This window comes from Neophocaena asiaeorientalis, unplaced genomic scaffold, assembly GCF_003031525.2.
Source record: "Neophocaena asiaeorientalis asiaeorientalis breed wild unplaced genomic scaffold, Neophocaena_asiaeorientalis_V1.1 scaffold52, whole genome shotgun sequence".
NCBI classification, from domain to species: domain Eukaryota; kingdom Metazoa; phylum Chordata; class Mammalia; order Artiodactyla; family Phocoenidae; genus Neophocaena; species Neophocaena asiaeorientalis.
This window is the reverse complement of record NW_020173927.1, coordinates 1,599,601-1,614,742: the sequence shown is the minus strand read 5'-3', so window position 1 is coordinate 1,614,742 and position 15,142 is coordinate 1,599,601.

Genomic DNA, 15,142 nt, shown 5'->3' with positions numbered 1-15,142 from the left:
CTTTTAAATACATCAAGCACTTCTAAACATCTAGAAAGAATAGATATTTCATGTAAGAACTTACTTGTCCACTATGTACACAGCACTGTTAAATAAAATTGTACATATGTAACAATGGTTATAATCTGAGGTATCTTCTAAATATGTCCATTTTGGCCTGAACCATTTCCTCCCTCACTTCCTTCTCTCCACCGCCAATCCCGTGGACAAGTACATGCATGTGTAATGCTCAGAGGTGGTTGAACAAATTCATATCCAAAAGTCATTTACAGAGGACAAGCTTTCCTATGAATTTCAATAAAGTGTACAAAATGTGCTCATTTTACTAACTACTTTGTCATACACTGGCAACCCCTTTAACATCCAGAGACTAGATGTTGCAAAATTAGGACTCAATTTGTCCATTATATACACAGCAAAACAAAATGAACATACAAAAAATGGTTTTGTCTGAAAATGTCCAGGTATGAACACACTAGCATATTACCTTTTGCAATTCTTTCCCTCCCTCCTCCAAACCACTGAACAAGTGTAGACAATAGTATACTGCTCAGAGAGGTGGTTTAACATTTAACATTCCCAGAGAGAGTACGTCCTGTGAATTTTAGCAAAAAGATATTTACAAAGTGATATTTTACTACCTCTACATTTAACGTACGTTGGGCACTTCTAAACATCAAGATGGACTAGATGGTTCAAATAAGGACTTAATCTGTCCACTATATACAGAGCAGTGCTGAAGGAACTGCACACATGTTACAGTTATAATCTGAAACTGTCTTCAAAATACCAGCATTCTAGCCATTCTAAGACCAATCCCCTTCTCTCTCTCCCCGCGCCACCAACCCAGAGGGCTATAATGCTCAAATTTTCAGAAGACGATCTTTCCTAGAAATTTTAACACAAAATGTACAAAATGTATTATTTACTAACTCTATTTTTGTCATACACTGGCAAGCTCTTTAACATCTAGAAAGACTAGGTGTTGTAAATTAGGACTCATTTGTCCATTATATACACTATATACACAGCAAAGTGAAACCAAATGCAGGAACATAAAAAAGACAATGGTTAATCTTGCGTCACTATAAACACACTGGCACAGAGCTCTTTGCACTTCCTTCTCCTCCCCGTGACCTTGAACCAGTGCACAAACAAACACAGTGCATACTGCGTACTGTTCAAAAGGTGGTTTGGCCACCCCTCCCCCCCAAAACAACATTTCGTACGAATTTTAACAAAAAGATATTTACAAAATGTCTTTTTACTACCTCTACTTTGAACAAATATCAGGCACTTTAGAAGATCTAGAAAGACCAGATATATCAAAAAAGTACTTATTGTCAACTACACATACAGTAGTAAGGAGTAAAACGCACACACAAACCAGTGGTTCTAATACGCAAATGTCTTCTGTGATCAGTCTGGCACAGAACCTTCTTTTCTTCCTCCTCAACGTCTTCCATTCCATGTCCTCTAACCCACTGAACAAACGTGGACCTCTGTGGCTCCTGATGTCGCCTCTAGAGGTGGTCAAACAACTCCATTTCGAAAAGTCATTTCCAGAAGACATTGCTTTTCTACGGTTTATTTTAAAGAAACAAATGGCATTTACAAGACATGTGATTTTTCTAACTCTATCATATGTCGTTAACCTCTTCACATCTAGAAGGCCTAGATGTAGCGAAAAGTTTTCTTTCGAAAGGTTGGGGGGAAAGTTGAGAGCAGCTTTTTCATATTATACACACAGGCCTTCTATAAATGGCCAGTAAGTCTTCCCGAAGGGTGGCAGGCACTTCCTATTGGCCGCACGTGGTACGTGATTCTACCATTTCTATCTTCCGACATCGAGGTCTTGGTAGAATGACGACCAACCGCCCTATGACCTGCTAACTTTCCACCCGTTGTCGACCGGGGCTCCGCTCACCTTCCGGACCCGTTCAGGCCTTTGTCCGTCGTTGTCTGGACGAGGTGACGTCTCATCCCACTGGGACAGAGAGGTCCCCTCAGGTCCCGGATCACGCGGGCTCCAAGGCCTAAGGGTGGCCGAGCTGGCGTCCACGTAGACCCCCCCTTCCCAGGCCCTGGAGGCTCTCCAATGGCCGCCATGCTTCTCTCCCTGCCACGCCCGACGCCCAAAGGTGCCACGTCCTCGGTGGCCTGCCAGAGGCTTCGCCTAACCCCTGCAGCGTGGAGTCTAGAGACCTGGCGGTGGGCAGGATCTGGGCTCCGAGGGGCCGCCGCCGTTAGGTCGCGGAGGTAGGGTGGGGGAGCAGTTCGTTGCTGCTTCCAGGCTCGGGCACTGCTGGTGGGCAGCTGCGGCGAGGGCTCTGGGGCTCGGCAAGACACAGCCTGAGCCTGTCCCGGGGGCCCCGCAGTTCACCTGCCGACCGGAGGCCGGAGGGCCTGGAGGGCCCCGGGCTAGAAGGCCGAGATCCGCTTCTCACCACGCTCTCAGCCGGAACTCCAAACTTGACATTTAAGAAGTGTTTTTCAATTAACTATGGGGAAAGGGACATGACAAATCTTGCTATATGTCCATTGAACATGAATATGCAAAGAATGTTAATTTTGGCAAATATGCAGCAATTACAGATTGAAGCGAATGCTGTACTGTAATTTATTAAGGCATTAGGCTCATATGTAGGTATAAATTTCCCCCTTTCTTCCAAAAGTGCATTAGTGCAATTAAAAGAAACAATTCATTGCTATTTATCTTTTTATTGTATTTCATTTTAATTTTTATAATTAAAAATGATTATACGTATATCAAGTGCAATAAGAGGAAATTTTTACTGTGTTTCTTTCTTACCATTATTATTATGTGTTTCACTACATAGCTACTACTGAAAATAATTGTCACAAAGAGGAGGTGATGGTAAACCATGATCTACCAGGTGTCTGACATGTTAATTAGGCTGCTGCTGACCTGAAGTTTGGCTTCAGAAAAAAGGAGTATTGTAGGCTCATAATAATAAAGAACACAGCTTCGTGGGGGAGGTGCTTTCTGTTGGGAAGGAAGAAGTCTTTCATTAAAAAAAAAAAAGAAAAAAAAACTAATGAAAGAAAAAGAAAAAGATTTAAAATGTTTACCGTTTTCTTAACATGCGATAATTTTTGTTACTATGTTAAGATAAAGAAATTGGAATATAGAACGTCTAGCACATGACCGTCATTCCTTTGCTTTCATTATTTCTGTCATTAAAAAAAATGCACTTTCTTCATCATTTAGCATCTTACACGGCCTCTGAATGACCACTGGTGGGTGTGAGGTTGCTGAAGTGGAATTTCATGTCTGCTGTAATATATTAGCAGAATACGAAGTGGAATTTGGTCAGGATTGTTTTGTTCCCTTGGGCTTGTAATTTGGCCATAAGGGTCGCACAGGCTCTGATGGAGCAACATGGCAGCCGTGAAGGTCGAGGGGGAAATGGACGGTCACAGTCACACACGCATCCTCCTGAAGGCCTGTGTGGCTGGTGTGAGCTCGGATGCGCTTTGGCAACGGTAAGACACTTAGCTCCACGGTGACCAGTGATCACCACCCCAGCCCTTTATCCAAAGATTGCAAAGCAGTCTGCCCGGATCTTTTTGTTTTTTAAATTGCATCAAATTGAGAAAATGTATGACGGTGTTTCTGTATGTATTAATTACATTCTAGTTTCTGAACATTCACCTTTTTTTAACTTCAGTTTTCAAATGCATATAAGAAAAGCTGATTTTTAAAAAAATAAGTATTAGACTATAAGACAAGGACAAGTGCAATATTCATTATAAGAGACACCTTTCATTTCCTCTAATGGTGTAAGACAAATGTGGCTTAAAATGGCCTGGAAACTTAGCGGGTCTTTATGGCTTCAAGTTCTCCTCACAACTCCATCCACACTTTTGATACAGGTTTTCTGAAAAGGCAACAGGACACTCTCTTACTCTGTGCAGGATGAGACTTAATTGCATAGTATTTCTTTAATGGTTAATCATAAAGTCAGTGATGTACACGGAGTGATACCTCACATCTTTTTCTCTGCAAAGAATCCCGACGGTATTTTGAGCTGGCAGCTCTGGGTAAAGGGCAGCGGGGTGCAGCTTAATGGCACATACATCTCTCGGTCTGTTTGCCTTCACGTGACCTAGAATTCTGCCCAGTAGACTTGGTGTGAAAGCCTGTGTCACACCGTCTATCTTCTGCGAAAATTATTAAACCTTTATCAATATTGGTAACTGGGTAGAAAGGTTAACCTAAGTGAACAGGAATCTTGATGATGGTCCATGAGATGAGTTAACAGATTTCAAGTCCTTAGAGCTATGCCAGATACAAAATAAGGATTTACAATGTGCTGCTATTTATTGCTGATACTAGTCCTGTTGCTACTATGCTCCTACCCCTAGAACTTCTACATTTATTCCTGCAACACCCCTTTGTGGCTGGGCGTGCTCTGAATTCCAGAAGTGTGTTTGATGTATGGCAAGGTCACTTTGATACATTTCTCATTTCCCTGGCAAGCGCCCACCCCATGGCGTGGTTCCAGAGCACACATCTGTCTCCCTGGCCCTCGATTCAATAGCAGTTAACTCAGCACCTCTCACCAGCTTTAATTCATGGTCCAAAGGTTAACAGGTAAAGGAACAGGTTTGGAAAAGTTCTAAATCATGTTTCTGTTTTTCCAGGTGGATGACTTTAACAAAAGAGCATGACTCCATTGGGTCTAAGAGCAGTTAAATTCTGCCTTTATTTCAGAACGTATCTGTAGGTTATTAAGATTTTTTTTCTTCAGTGTTTTCAAGGGGAAGTGAGAAACCTGTATTTTCTTTGTAAGACGTTTCTCAGGAAGATATGTGAACTACTGTCACGAGACCTACTGCAGCGAGGAGGCTTAGCCACATGCACAGATTATTTTCCCATTTGAACACTATTTAACGGCCATTACGGATGAATAAGCTAGGGTTGTAGCAGGTTATCGCTCACCTGCATTTTTGCTTAATTACTAGTCAAAAGGGATAAACTGGGGAGGGTTTCGTTTGCAGCTGGACTAGAAAAACCCGGAGGATGAGTGTGATTTGCTCCAATAAGATTTGGGACCATACTGCTAACCAGGCAGCCTTGTGGGGATGCACTTAGGGATGCACTGATGGGCTTTAATAATTTCAGACCCAGTGCCCAGCACGTGTCGCAATTCTGGGAGACGACATCGTCGACTGTGAAATCTAAAGGTCAAGAGAAAAGTGAAGGGAGATACTTCTTGCCCACCTTCTCCCTAGAATATCAGATCTGCTGTTCCTCTTGCTGGATAAATGAAGTAATAGTAGCCAAAATTCAAAATAGTTCCCCACAGAGCAGTAAATGCCCTGGTTTTCTTAGAGGGACTCAAACATGCCTAAATGGGGCTCAATTCCTCCTTCCAACGTGCCGAAGCTGACCTGAGCCGAGTCCCCAAGTCGACAGGTATTAGAACCCCGTGTCTCTCAGTTTTCCTTCTATGATGAAGCAAGTGCGTCAGCCTATGTTAGTTTCTGGAATAGCTTGTCAAAGATGGTTCTCAGAAGAAAGGAATTTTTCTGGAGTTTATCAGACTTTGAGGCCTAGCTATTCAGGTTTAGCAAGAGTGGGTGGGAAGGAACAGCTGTGGGACCCAGATATTAAGGCTAAAACAGTAAAAACAGCCAGCAGATCATGTTAACAGGGTGTCTCTGAGATGAGTGCTGTCCCTGGCAGCCCCCAAGCATCTGCTGATGACGGCAAGGAATCGTGTCTGGAGCCTGAGGTGGCGAGGGTGGGATTCTGACAAGTTAACAGCATGGACCCTAATCGAGTGATGTCACTTCACAGGCTCCCTCCCAGCTGCAGGGGAGGAATCCTCCCACTCTCCATTCTGGGGCTGTGGGAAAGAATGGGCTCTGTGACCTTTTCAGCCCCTCAGCATCACTTGGCTGGGAAAGCTGGGTCAGACGGAGAGTCTCCTGAGGCTGGAGAAACAGACAGAGACAGCGGAGGAGGACTGGAGTAGCAGGGACATTACTGAGTGGTCCAGCTACAAAGCTGGGAGCTGTGTTTTCAGCTTAATATACATGTTGATTCATCCATCCATCCATCTGTCATCCACTCATCCATCCATCATCCATCCACCCATCCACCTATCCATCCATCATCCACTCATCCATCCATCATCCATCCACCTATCCAAACCTCCATCATCCACTCATCCATCCATCATCCATCCACCCATCCACTCCTCTGTCCATACATCTATCCACCCATCCACCTATCCATCCATCCATACATCATCCACTCATCCATCCATCATCCATCCATCTATCCACCCATCCACCATCCATTCACCTATCCATCCATTATCGATCCACCCATCCATCCACTCACTCAACTCATCCATCCAACAAATGGTCATTGATCAACCGCTACAACCCTGCTTTTTTTCTACTATTATTTAATTTAAAAAATTTGTATTGGAGTATAGTTGCTTTACAATACGGTGTTAGTTTATACTGTGCAGCAAAATGAATCAGCTATATGTATACATATATCCCTAATTTTTGGATTTCCTTCTCATTTAGGTCACCACAGAGCACTGAGTAGAGTTCCCTGTGCTATACAGTAGGTTCTCATTAGTTATCTGTTTTATACAAAGTATCAATAGTTTATATACGTCAATCCTGATCTCCCAATTCACCCCCCTTCCGCCTCCCCCTTGGTATCCATACGTTTGTTCTCTATGTCTGTATCTCTATTTCTGCTTTGTAAAGAAGATCATCTATACCAATTTTTTCAGATTCCACATATATGCATTAATATATGATATTTGTTTTTCTCTTTCTGAATTACTTCACTCTGTATGACAGTCTCTAGGTCCTTCCATGTCTCTACAAAGGACCCAATTTCGTTCCTTTCTATGGCTGAGTAATATTCCATTGTATATATGTACCACCTCTTTTTATCCATTCCTCTGTTGTTGTTGTTTTTTTTAACATCTTTACTGGAGTATAATTGCTTTACGATGGTGTGTTAGTTTCTGCTTTAGAACAAAGTGAATCAGCTATATATAAACATATATCCCCATTTCTCCTCCCTCTTGCTTCTCCCTCCCACCCTCCCTATCCCACCCCGCTAGGTGGTCACAAAGCACCGAGCTGATCTCCCTGTGCTATGCAGTTGTTTCCCACTAGCTATCTATTTTATGTTTGGTAGTGTACATATGTCCATGCCACTCTCTCACTTCATCCCAGTTTACCCTTCCCCTTCCCTGTGTCCTCAAGTCCATTCTCTACATCTGTGACTTTATTCCCACCCTGCCACTAGGTTCTTCAGAACCCTTTTTTTTTCTTAAGATTCCATATATGTGTGTTAGCATATGGTATTTGTTTTCCTCTTTCTGACTTACTTCACTCTGTATGACAGTCTCTAGGTCCATCCACCTCACTGTAAATAACTAAATTTTATTTCTTTTTATGGCGGAGGAATATTCCATTGTATATATGTGCCATGTCTCCTTTATCCATTCATCTATTTATGGACACTTACGTTGCTTCCATGTCCTGGCTATTGTAAATAGACCTCCAATGAACATTGTGGTACATGACTCTTTTTGAATTAAGGTTTTCTCAAGGTATATGCCCAGTAGTGGAATTGCTGGGTCGTATGGTAGTTCTATTTTTAGTTTTTAAAGGATGCTCCATACTGTTCTCCATAGTGGTTGTATCCATTTACATTCCAACCAACAGTGCAAGAGGGTTCGCTTTTCTCCACACCCTCTCCAGCATTTATTGTTTGTAGATTTTTTGATGATGGCCATTCTGACCAGGGTAAAGTTATATCTCACTGTGGTTTTGATTTGCATTTCTCTAATGATTAGTGATGTTGAGCATCCTTTCATGTGTTTGTTGGCAATCTGTATATCTTCTTTGGAGAAATGTCTATTTAGGTCTTCTGCCCATTTTTGGATTGGTGTGTTTGCTTTTTTGATATTGAGCTGCTTGTATATTTTGGAGATTAATTCTTTGTCAGTTGCTTCGTTTGCAAATATTTTCTTCCATTCTGAGGGTTGTCTTTTCATCCTGTTTATGGTTTACTTTGCTGTGCAAAAGCTTTGAAGTTTCATTCGGTCCCATTTGTTTATTTTTGTTTTTATTTCCATTTCTCTAGAAGATGGGTCAAAAAGGATCTTGCTGTGATTTATGTCATAGAGTGTTCTGCCTATGTTTTCCTCTAAGAGTTTGATAGTGTCTGGCCTTACATTTAGGTATGCCATTGGTAGTTTGATAGGAATTGCATTGAATCTGTAGATTGCTTTGGGTAGTATAGTCATTTTCACAATGTTGATTCTTCCAATCCAAGAACATGGCATATCTCTCCATCTGTTTGGATCATCTTTAATTTCTTTCATCAGTGTCTTATAGTTTCCTGCATACAGGTCTTTTGTCTTCTTAGGTAGGTTTATTCCTAGGTACCTTATTCTTTGTTTACAATTGTAAATGGGAGTGTTTCCTTAATTTCTCTTTCAGATTTTTCCTCATTAGTGTATAGGAATGCAAGAGATTTCTGTGCACTAACTTTGTATCCTGCTACTTTACCAAATTCATTGATTAGCTCTAGTAGTTTTCTCGTAGAGTCTTTAGGATTCTCTATGTATAGTATCATGTTACCTGCAAACAGTGACAGCTTTACTTCTTCTTTTCCTATTTGGATTCCTTATATATCTTTTTATTCTCTGATTGCTGTGGCTAAAACTTCCAGAACTACGTTGAATAAGAGTGGTGAGAGTGTGCAACCTTGTCTTCTTCCTGATCTTAGTGGAAATGGTTTCAGTTTTTCACCATAAAGAGCAATGTTGGCTGTGGGTTTGTCATATATGGCCTTTACTATGTTGAGGTAAGTTCCGTCTATGCCTACTTTCTGGAGGATTTTTATCATAAATGTGCATTGAATTTTGTCAAAAGCTTTTTCTGCTTCTATTGAGAAGATCATATGGTTTTTCTCCTTCAATTTGCTAATATGGTATATCACATTGATTGATTTGTGTATATTGAAGAATCCTTGCATTCCTGGGGTAAACCCCACTTGATCATGGTGTATGATCCTTTTAATGTGCTGTTGGATCCTGTTTGCTAGTATTTTGCTGAGGATTTTTTCATCAACATTCATCAGTGATATTGGCCTGTAGTTGTTTTTTTTTTTTGTTTTTTTTTTTGTGGTACATGGGTTTCTCACTGTTGTGGCCTCTCCCGTTGTGGAGCACAGGCTCAGGAGGTGCAGGCTCAGCGGCCATGGCTCACAGGCCCAGCCACTCTACAGCATGTGGGATCTTCCCAGACCGGGGCACGAACCCGTGTCCCCTGCATCAGCAGGCAGACTCTCAACCACTGCGCCACCAGGGAAGCCCAGTTTTCTTTGTTTTTGACATCTTTGTTTGGTTTTGGTATCAGAGTGATGGTGGTCTCATAGAATGAATTTGGGTGTGTTCTTCCCTCTGCTATATTTTGGAAGAGTTTGAGAAGGATAGGTGTTAGCTCTTCTCTAAATGTTTGGTAGAATTTGCCTGTGAAGCCATCTGGTCCTGGGCTTTTGTTTGTTGGAAGACTTTTAACCACAGTTTCAATATCAATGCTTGTGATTTGTCTGTTTATACTTTCTATTTCTTCCTGGTTCAGTCTCGCAAGGTTGTGCTTTTCTAAAAGTTTGTCCATTTCTTCCAGATTGTCCATTTTATTGGCATATGCTTGCTTGTAATAATCTCTCATGATCCTTTGTATTTCTGCAGTGTCAGTTGTTGCTTCTCCTTTTTCATTTCTAATTCTATTGATTTGAGTCTTCTCCCTGTTTTTCTTGATGAGTCTGGCTAATGGTTTATCAATTTTGTTTATCTTCTGAAAGAACCAGCTTTTAGTTTTATTGATCTTTGCTATTGTTTCCTTCATTTCTTTTTCATTCATTTCTGATCTGATCTTTATGAGTTCTTTCTTTCTGCCAACTTTGGGTTTTTTTGTTCTTCTTTCTCTGATTGCTTTAGGTGTAAGGTTAGGTTGTCTATTTGAGATGTTTCTTGTTTCTTGATGTAGGATTGTATTGCTATAAACTTCCCTCTTAGAACTGCTTTTGCTGCATCCCACAGGTTTTGGGTCATCATGTTTTCATTGTCATTTGTTTCTATGTATTTTTTGATTTCCTCTTTGATTTCTTCAGTGACCTCCTGGTTGTTAAGTAGTGTATTGTTTAGCCTCCATGTGTTTGTATTTTTTACAGGTTTTTTTCCTGTAATTGATATCTAGTCTCATAGCGTTCTAGTTGGAAAAGATACTTGATATGATTTCAATTTTCTAAAATTTACCAGGGCTTAAGTTGTGACCCAAGATATGGTCTATCTTGGATAATGTTCCATGAGCACTTGATAAGAAAGTTGTTTTTGGATGGAATGTCCTATAAATATCAATTAAGTCCATCTTGTTTAATGTATCATTTAAGGCTTGTGTTTCCTTATTTATTTTCACTTTGAATGATCTGTTCATTGGTGAAAGTAGATTGTTAAACTCCCCTACTATGATTGTGTTACTATCAATTTTCCCTTCTATGGCTGTTAACATTTGCCTTATGTATTGAGGTGCTCCTATGTTGGGTGCATAAATATTTACAGTTGTTATATCTGCTGCTTGGATTGATCCCTTTATCATTATGTAGTGTCCTTCTTTGTCTCTTGTAATAGTCTTTATTTTAAAGTCTATTTTATCTGATACGAGAATTACTACTCCATCTTTCTTTTGATTTCCATTTGCATAGAATATCTCTTTCCATCCCCTCACTTTCAGTCTGTACGTGTCCCTAGGTCTGAAGTGGGTCTCTTATAGACAGCATATATATGGGTCTTGTTTTTGTATCCATTCAGCCAGTCTATGTCTTTTGGTTGGAGCATTTAATCCATTTACATTTAAGGTAATTATCGATATGTATGTTCCTATTACCATTTCCTTAATTGTTTGGGGTTTGTTCTTGTAGGTCTTTTCCTTCTCTTGTGTTTCCTGCCTAGAGAAGTTCCTTTAGCATTTGTTGTAAAGCTGGTTTGGTGGTGTTGAATTCTCTTAGCTTTTGCTTGTCTGTAAAGGTTTTAATTTCTCTACTGAATCTGAATGAGATCCTTCCAGTGTAGAGTAATCTTGGTTGTAGGTTTTTCCCTTTCATCACTTTAAATATGTCCTGCCACTTCCTTTTTGCAGAGTTTCTGCTGAAAGATCAACTGTTAACCTTATGTGGATTCCCTTGTATATATTTTTTTGTTTTTCCCTTGCTGCTTTTAATATTTTTTCTTTGTATTTAATGTTTGATAGTTTGATTAATATGTGTCTTGGCATGTTTCTCCTTGGATTTATCCTATATGGGACTCTCTGCAGTTCCTGGACTTGATTAACTATTTCCTTTCTTATATTAGGGATGTTTTCAACTATAATCTCTTCAAATATTTTCTCAGTCGCTTTCTTTTTCTCTTCTTTTGGGACTTATATAATTCGACTGTTGGTGCTTTTAATGTTGTCCCAGAGGTCTCTGAGACTGTCCTCAATTTTTTCATTCTTTTTTCTTTATTCCACTCTGCAGTAGTTATTTCCACTGTTTTATCTTCCTGGTTACTTATCCGTTTTTCTGCCTCAGTTATTCTACTCTCAATTCCTTCTAGAGAATTTTTAATTTCATTTATTGTGTTGTTCATCATTGTTTGTTTGCTCTTTAGTTCTTCTAGGTCCTTGTTAAACGTTTCTTATATTTTCTCCATTCTATTTCCAAGATTTTGGATCATCTTTACTATCATTACTCTGAATTCTTTTTCAGGCAGACTGCCTATTTCCTCTTCATTTGTTTGGTCCGGTGGTTTTTACCTTGCTCCTTCATCTACTGTGTGTTTCTCTGTCTTCTCATTTTGCTGAACTTACTGTGTTTGGGGTCTCCTTTTCACAGGAGGCAGGTTTATAGTTCCCCTTGATTTTGGTGTCTACCCCCAGTGGGTAAGTTTGGTTCTGTGGGTTGTGTAGGCTTCCTGGTGGAGGGGACTGGTGCCTGTGTTCTGGTGGGTGAGGCTGGATCTTGTCTTTCTCGTGGGCAGAACCATGTCTGGTTGTGTGTTTTGAGGTGTCTGTGACCTTATTATGATTTTAGGCAGCCTTTCTGCTAACGGGTGGGGTTGTGTTTCTGTCTTGCTAGTTGTTTGGCATAGGGTGTCCCACATTGTAGCTTGCTGGTCGTTGAGTGGAGCTGGGTCTTAGCACTGAGATGGAGATTTCTGGGAGAGCTTTCACCATTTGATATTACATGGAGCTGGGTGGTCTCTGGTGGACAAATGTCCTGAACTTGGCTCTCTCACATCAGAAGCTTAGGCCTGACACCCAGCTGGAGCACCAAGACTCTGTCATCTACACAGCTCAGAATAAAAGGGAGAAAGAAAGGAAGGAAGGAAGGAAGGAGGGAAGGAAGGAAGAGAGAGAGAGAGAGAGAGAGGGAGGGAGGGAGGGAGGGAGGAAGGAAGGAAGGAAGAGAGAAAGAACAAAAATAAGGTAAAATAAATTTATTAAAATAAAAAATAATTTTTAAAAGTTAAAAAGTAATAAGAAATAAAAAATGAAAGAAAGAAGAGAGCAACCAAACCAATGGTCACCAGAGGGCATCTGTTCTTCACTCAGACAGGACGGGGTTAAAGGAGCAGCTGCTTCGGGGACTCTGGCTCACTCAGGCCGAGGGGAGGGAGGGGTACAGGGTTCGGGGCAAGCCTGCGGCAGCAGAGGCTGGCATGACGTTGCACCAGCCTGAGGCGTGCCGTGTGTTCTCCCGGGGAAGTTGTCTCTGGATCACAGGACCCTGGCAGTGGTGGGCTGCACAGTCTCCTAGGAGAGGAGGTGTGCGTAGTGACCTGGGCTCATACATTGGCTTCTTGGTGGCGGCAGCAACAGCCTTAGCATCTCATGCCCGTCTCTGGGGTCCACGGTGATAGCTGCAGCTCGTGCCTGTCTCTGGAGCTTGTGTAGGCAGTGTTCTGAGTCCCCTCTCCTTGCACACCCCAAAACAGTGGTTTCTTGCCTCTTAAGCAAGTCCAGACTTTTTCCCGGACTCCCTCCCAGCTAGCTGTGGTGCACTCATCCCCTTCCAGCTGTGTTCACACAGCCAACACCAGTCCTCTCCCTGCACTCCGACCGAAGCCCGAGCCTCAGCTTGCAGCCCCGCCCGCCCTGGCGGGTGAGCAGACAAGCCTCTCAGGCTGGTGAGTGCCGGTCGGCACCGATCCTCTGTGCGGGAATCTCCCCGCTTTGCCCTCTGCACCCCTGTTGCTGTGCTCTCCTCCGCGGCTCCAAAGCTTCCCCCCTCTGCCACCCGCAGTCTCCACCCATGAAGGGGCTTCCTAGTGTGTGTGGAAACCTTTCCTCCTTCACAGCTCCCTCCCACTGGTGCTGATCACATCCCTATTCTTTTTTCTCTGTTTTTTCTTTTGCCCTACCCAGGTACGTGGGGTTTCTTGCCTTTTGAGAAGTCTGAAGTCTTCTTCCAGCATTCAGTAGCTGTTCTGTAGGAGTTGTTCCACATATAAACATATTTCTGATGTATTTATGGGGAGGAAGGTGATCTCCATGTCTTACTCTTCTGCCGTCTTGAAGGTTCAACCTCATTTCCTTTTTTTTATTTCTTTTTAACACTGAATAATATTCCATTGTCCAGATGTACCACAGTTTATTTATCTATTCACCCACTGAAAGACATCTTGGTTGCTTCCAAGTTTTGGCAATTGTGAAGAAAGCTGTTATAAACATCCATGTGCCAGTTTTTGTGTGGATATAAGCTTTAAAATCGTTTGGGTAAATACCAACAAGCAGAATTTCTGGATCATATGGTCCGAGTATGTTTAGTTTTGTAAGACACTGCCAGACAGTCTTCCAAAGTGGCTGTACCATTCTGCATTCCCACCAGCCATAAACGAGAGTTCCTGTTGCTCCACATCCTTGTCAGCATTTGGTGTTGTCAGTGTTCTGCATTTTGGCCACTCTAATGGGTGTGTAGTGGTATCTCATTGTTGTTTTAATCTGCATTTCTCTGATGGTACGTGATTTGGAGCAAAATTTCATATACTTATTTGCCATCTGCATCTTCTCTGGTGGGGTGTCTGTTAAGGTCTTTGGACCATTTTTTAATTAACTTGTTTTTTTTTTATTGTTGAGTTTTAAAAGTTCTTTGTATATTTTGGATAACAGTTCTTTATCAGATGTATCTTTTGCAAATATCCTCTCCTAGCCTGTGGCTTGTCTTTTAATTCATTTGATACTGTCTTTTGCAGAGCAAAAGTTTTCAATTTCCATGAAGTCCCAGTTATCAATGATTTCTTTCATGGATCATGTCTTTGGTGTTGCATCTAAAAAGTCATGGCCATACCCAAGGTCATCTAAGTTTCTCTTATGTTTTCTTCTAGAAGTTTTATAGTTTTATGTTTTACATTTAAGTCTGTGATCCATTTTGAGTTAATTTTTGTGAAGGGTGTGAGGGCTGTGACTAGATTCATTTTCTCATTGTGCTTTTAATTTGCATTTGTCTAATGACTAGTGGTGGTCTGCTGATTTCCAGGTGCATGTGGACAAGCTCATGGATTGATACCCCTCTCCAGGGAGTGGGACAGCACTGGCTTTGATGAAACAAAAGAGCTGAGGCAGTAACACTATGGACCACAGGCAAGCCCTGTCTAGGGTTCCATAGCTGGAAGCATTCATTTTACCAGAAATTGAGTACAAAATTTGGGGGTTTGGCTGAGGCCGATGCCATGGCTTCAGCACAAGGTGCAGCACTAGGCAACGTCCTGCCCCTCCTCCAAAAACAGCTGTGTAGACAACAAATATAAAACCCTATGTAGAAAACATCAGCACCTACAGATTGCAATTTTATCATAAAACAAGCTTCTAGAACCGCCAGTCATGTAAAAATAAAAATAGGTCTGTTTACAGAGAAGCTTTAAAATCATCATTGTTCTATAAACTTTGTTCTTCCAGAGGTATCTGTAGCAAGATCCAGCATGTAGAAAAGGTAGGTCAGTTTTTTCTTCAACTGTCTACTTACTTTCTGATAGTCTTTGATCATGTCTCCTCCCCTCTTTTTATAAACTATTTCTTCTTCCGGTGG